The sequence below is a fragment of the Salvelinus sp. IW2-2015 genome, linkage group LG10 (genome assembly GCF_002910315.2).
Source record: "Salvelinus sp. IW2-2015 linkage group LG10, ASM291031v2, whole genome shotgun sequence".
In the NCBI taxonomy this organism is placed as follows: Eukaryota; Metazoa; Chordata; class Actinopteri; order Salmoniformes; family Salmonidae; genus Salvelinus; species Salvelinus sp. IW2-2015.
Genome location: NC_036850.1, coordinates 2,345,433 through 2,351,997, shown reverse-complemented (window position 1 = coordinate 2,351,997; position 6,565 = coordinate 2,345,433).

Genomic DNA, 6,565 nt, shown 5'->3' with positions numbered 1-6,565 from the left:
TAACTAACAATGCAGTTTAAAAAAATAGGAATAAGAAATAAAAGTAAGTAATTAAACAGCAGCAGTAAAATAGAAATAACGAGCTATATACAGGGGGGTAACAGTACAGAGTCAATGGTTGGGGGCACCGGTTAGTTGAGGTAATATGTACATGTAGGTAGAGTTATTAAAGTGACTATGCATAGATGATAACAACAGAGAGTAGCAGCGGTGTAAAAGAGGGGAGGGGGGGGGGACAATGCAAATAGTCTGAGTAGCCATTTGATTAGGTGTTCAGGAGTCTTATGGCTTGGGGTAGAAGATGTTTAGAAGCCTCTTGGACCTAGACTTGGCACTCCGGTACCACTTGCCGTGCGGTAGCAGAGAGAACAGTCTATGACTAGGGTGGCTGAAGTTTTAGGGCCTTCCTCTGACACCCCCTGGTATAGAGGTCCTGGATGGCAGGAAGCTTGCGCCCAGTGATGTGCTGGGCCGTTCGCACTACCTCTGTAGTGCCTTGCGGTCGTAGGCCGAGCCGTTGCCATACCAGGCAGTGATGCAATCAGTCAGGATGCTCTCGATGGTTCAGCTGTAGAACTTTTGAGGATCTGAGGACCCATACAAAACTCAAGTCTCCTGAGGGGAATAGGTTTTGTCATTCCCTCTTCACAACTGTCTTGGTGTGCTTGGACCATGTTAGTTTGTTGGTGATGTGGACAAGCTCTTGAAGCTCTAAACATGCTCCACTGCAGCCCTGCTAGTTCCACCACTGGGGTACCGGGACAGACAAGAGCTTGTACTGGACTAGCGGGAGCTGCCCTCCCTTAGTGGTGGGAGGGCCATAAGACCTGAGGTGGCATAACGGATTGGGGTGTAGGTTTTTTGAGCATAGCCTGAAGATAGGGAGGGGCAGTTCCTCTTGCTTTTCCGTATGTAAGCACCATGGTCTTGCAGTTGCAGTAGTCCAGATGGGAGAGGACAAGTGCCTGGTTAAGGACTTCCTGTTTGAGGTAGTGTCGTATCTACAGATGTTGTAGCGCATGAACCTGCAGGAGCGGGTCATTGCTTTGAGGTGAGTGAGACCAGTGGACTCAATAGGCTAAGTGAATAAGTAGGGGAATGTCGTCAACCTTTTTTTCAAAGTGGTTGACAAAGTCATCCGCAGAGAGGGAGGAGGGGGAGAGGGTGGAAAATGGTTTCCTAGGGTTAGAGGCAGAAGCTTCAAATTTAAGGTGGTCGAAGTGGCTTCAGAGCGGATACAGAGGAAGATAAGGTAGAGAGGAGGGAGTGAATGATGATAGGTCCTCCGTAAGTTTAGTTTTACTCCATTTTCCGCTAAATGGTTTCCTAGGGTTAGAGGCAGAAGCTTCAAATTTAAGGTGGTCGAAAGTGGCTTCAGAAGCGGATACAGAGGAAGATAAGGTAGAGAGGAGGGAGTGAAATGATGATAGGTCCTCCGTAAGTTTAGTTTTACTCCATTTTCGCTCAGCTGCCCGCAGCCCTGTTCTGTYAGTTTGCAATGAGTCACTCAGCGACGGAGCAGGAGGGAAGTGCTGAGCCAGCTGGAAGGAAAGGGTACAGTGCAAGTCATAGAATGTGGAAAGGGAGTAGAGTAGGGTTGAGGAGAGAGAATTAGGAGACAGAAGGGAGAAGGATTTAGCAGAAGGGAGAGATGATAGGATAGAAGAGGAGAGAGTATTTGGAGAAATGTAATATTGCAATGGTGCATGACCATCRGGGTAGGGGCTGAGTGGTTAGGGTTGGAGGCAAGGGATGCAGAAAAGGAAACAAAGTAGTGATCAGAGACCTGGAGGGGGGTTTCAGTGAGATCAGTAGGCGAGCAGCCTCTAGTAAAGATGAGGTCAAGCATATTGCCTGCCTTGAGAGTTGGAGGGGATTGGGAAAGGGTGAGGTCAAAAGAGTCAAGGAGGGGAAAGAGAGAGTTGAAAAMAAATTAATTGAAGGGAGACGTCGGTAGGTTGAAGTCGCCAAGTACAAAGAACGATGGGTTGTCGTCAGGAAATAAGCTTATAAAGGTGTCAAGCTCATTGTGGAACTCTCCAAGTGCACCTGGTGGGCAAAAGATTACAATAATGTTAAGCATAAGTGGACAAGTGACAGTGACAGCATGGAATTCAAATGAGGAGATGGACAGGTGAGATAGGGAGAAAGGAGAAATCTCCACTTTAGGACAATTTCAACATGTCTGGCCGGGGTTTCCGCTAGCGAACTCCTCCACATTCCACTGAAAGGCAGAGCGCGAAATTCAAAAAATCATTTTTGAGAAATATTTACTTTCACACATTAACAAGTCCATACAGCAAATGAAAGATCACAACCGTTGTGAATCCAGTCAACATGTCCGATTTTTAAAATGTTTTACCGTGAAAAACAGCACATATATTTAATGTTAGCTCACGCACCAAAACAAAAAAGGACTAGACATTTTTTCAACAGCACAAGGTAGCATGCACAAAAGCCAACCTAACTAACCAAAGAACCAACCAAACTAACGGCAAGAACAACTTCATCAGATACAGTCTTATAAAATGTTTACACACTAAATCTATGTTTTGGTTCAAAAAAATTAAAGCCCTTTGAGCTATAAATCAAGTTTTACATTGCAGTTACCATCACAGCTAACCGTCAGAAATAGCACCGAAACAGCCAAGAGTAATTATAAGAGACCAACGTGGAATACCTAAATACTCAATCATAAAAACATTTCTGAAAAAATGCATGTGTACAGCAAATGAAAGACAAGCATCTGATAATAGCATAGACTCACTATTCCTATTACAGACTTTTATCAACTAGAGTGTTATGTAACTCGATAAGCGAATACCACAGATATATAATTACTTACATTAATAACTCAAAAGTTATCTAGACGACGAGACTCATGCCTACCACACTGCACTTGTCTTTGGTCCCATCATACAATATGGCACCTTATATGCTTATTCTTGTGTATAAGATGCAATCAATTTGACAGCGCACTATATTAGGATATAGCGAATAAGTTTACTCGACTCCAATAGAATATTCTGATTTTCCACCTCTAACGCTCTCCATCAGATGACAGATCCTATAACATAGGAGAGATTTACCGGATGCACACGCTGCTAGTGTTAGGATATATCTGTCGCCCTTTACGAGATATAGACTCAGAAATGAATGACTATAATTAAGGAAGGGCTGTGTAATAAATCATAGTTTTTGGATTATATCGCAGTTTGTGCTCACTAGTAATGGGCATCAGTTTCTAGTTACACAGAGACCAACGTTATAATCCCGGGGAATAGCAAAGCTAAACATGTGTGATTATGTCCGTATTTGTGACTCGTCTCAACTATATATTCCTGACAAATTACTAACATATTTTATAGATTCTATGACTTGTAAAAAAATATTCACTGTTGCAAATTATTGTGATGATAGATCACGATAGAACTTCAAATATAGATGAATCGAGAGCTATATTCTCTAAAGACATGTGATGTAGAAATACTAAGATATTACCACCTTCATTTATACTGTACTGTTAATTTAGAAGACTGATCCTGACCGATGGGCGTGAGTCACAGACCGTCAGAAAAACACTCTTTGAGATCGCAAACATAACTAGTACCCTGTTCACCGCAGTTTGACAGTGTACTGAGTAGAGCTTCTTGAACTGAAATATGCCATCTCAATAATGAGACAGAACTGGCGTTATCACTATTATAGATGACGTGCACACTCATCACGATATTGTAATTGATCACCAAAGGAGCGTTCTCTTTTTGTTAACAAATGTTCTACATTCTGCTCATGTAGAGAGTTATCACCTAACAGGAGAGTTGTCTTCGGAAACGGCAAGTCCTGGTCTTCCCGTCTTGGTATGCAATACTCTTAGAGGCAGAGGAAGCTCCAACACTGGGGCTCACTGACACGAATGTGGGGCGCGAACGGAACTCTCACATCGGCTCAAAACCGACGCAGGAGCAAACACGCAACAAACTCGCCCAACTCGTTTCGCACAGAAAAAGGTGCTATCACGAATAAGATGCGCGTCAGTGGGTTAATCTAGCCAAGTAAAACTATCTAGTTGACCTACATAAACTTAGCTCATCTATGGATGTAATCAATATACAGCTACCAATAGTAAGCATAGTTACTTATCAAATAAACTGTTACTCCACAAGCTCGAGGCAACCTGATTACTAGTAGTTCGCCCCTGCGCCTATGCACAACGACAGCCTTTTCAGAAGGCCAATCTCACTATGGTCATACCTCAGACGCGATGTTCCAAGACACAAGGCAACTGTGTGTGTGCACATACCGTCATTCAAGAGGATGTATTCCCACCTCAGACCAAATGCTAAACACCCCATTTCTTCTCCTCACTGCCTCTTGACATCTAGCGGGAAGGTGTATGACGTGCATGTTCTATAATACGTATCATGCTCATTTCTAGGCAGGACCCTAGAACAGAGAGCATCGTTTTCAGACTTTCCAACGTTCCACTGGTCAGGAAGCTTCTGTTGCCCAAATGAGTTCTGTTTTTACGCAGCAGATATAATTCAAACGGTTTTAGAAACTCAGAGAGTGTCTCTTCTATCCAATGTAAATGAATATATGCATATTGTACGAGCAGCGCAAGATTGAGTACTTGAGGCGCAGTGTCTAATATTGGGCAGCGATTTTCCCACCCAAGAAAGCGCTGAATAATCAGGGCGCACCCTCACTTGCGCCTTCATAACCTAGCATGTAGACTTTTATTCTCTGAGTTCTCGGTGAAATCATACAGAGATTTTTGTGTCGAATTTCTTCGGATCGGTGTTTTCAAATACGGAGAGATTAGCAAAGACATACACACTGTAATTTTTCGAATGAGCGGTTTCCGTTTTCATGTCTCTTAAGCCATCTGTGGAGCTGTCACTGAGTGTCACGTCATGACCTATCGCATCTCTTCCATGATGTCAGTCAGAGCTCTCTCACTAGGCCCCAACCTCTTTGTAGTAATGTAAACGTCGCTACCTGGGTCTTAAGGGATATCATAAGTCCTCTCTGTGCTTTTTCCCTCACTCTTTTCCCCGCCTACAAGCAGCAGCAACTCAAGAGAGGCAGTCCACCATCTGTCCCACACACCAGAGAACTCAGTGATTGCACTGGACAGAGGAGGCAGAATTTCAATGCTGCAAGGACTATTTTTTGAGAATAGAGATTGGCATATGTTTCAAAGATACATCGTTAGTCAAACTGCTTCGTTAGGAAGTTGTGTTGAGATGATGCTTTATCCCCATAAAAAAAAATTAAACAAAACGATCGGACATATCCCCAACCAAAACCCTGGCTGAATGGACATATCCCATACCAAGGCCCTTTTCCCATTGTCCTAAACCCGAAGAAGCCTCCGGCATTAAATCGGGTTTAGGTCCACCATAAGGGCTTGCATTGTATCATCTATGATTAGTAATCAATGTGTAAGCTATTCTGTTTTGGTGTGCTTTTTAATATACTTGTAACTGCTTATTTTAGTTAGTTAGTAAAAAAAATTAAAGCCAATTTGTTATATCGCTTGATTCATCATTTATGCTAGGTTTGTGCAGATATGCAAGCTTTTTGAGACATTCAGAATGAGACTGATAGACGGATAAATAAGATGAATGAATTGACTGTGACTGATGTAAGAGATATTTATACAGTGGTTCCTCCTTTAAAAAAGTTGCGAGCTTGCACCGTGACTTAGAGGTACTCAGCATCACGGCTTCATTGCTCCAGATCACCACAAGGGGGAGTTAGAGCACACATTATGCATTTGGGTCCCAAGGTTTTTATATGACTAATCATATTGAGTGGTTCCAAGTGACCGAATTTGAGGAGCCCCTGTGCCTCGGTGGCGGTCTACGTGATCACAATACACCTAAAGGCAAAAGATGGCTGGGCAAAATACATTTTATCGGTGGTAACTCATAATAATGTTTAAAAAGTAGAACTGGTGCATCACTCCGCAAACACTTGTCCACTAATTAGAGTGAGTCAGGCAGAAATAACATACAGATTAGCTCGAGAATAATGTTAGTTAAAGAAGACGACACACAATCACACTATTGTAGCTCATAATTTTTATCTATTATATGTTTATTCGCAGATTTTGTGAGTCAGCAATTCAACGAGTAACAGTTATCCTAACAGCAACACGGACATGTGGCCCACCAACACAAAGACGCAGGGAGGTTTTCCAATGCCTTGCAAAGAATGCAACCTATGAGGTGCTACTAGAATGGGTAAAACAGACTGTATTCAAACAAGAGAATATAGGACATGAGGCTAGAACTCCCTATTTTGGAGAAGCAGAGTCGCGAATATACAATTCACTCACGAGAGTTACTCGTTCGCGCTCTGTCTGGACTGGTGTAATCAATACACTCCAAACCCAGATAACAGCCTTAACATATCCACGGCGTCACACTTACGCTATATAATCAGCTATGACGCACATATAGACGAGAGAGGAAGCTAAGGGAGATTCATGACATGTAGGCAATTGTTCGAGCTTATAAAACGAGATCTCACAAGAGTTAAATCGCGACTCAGCTCC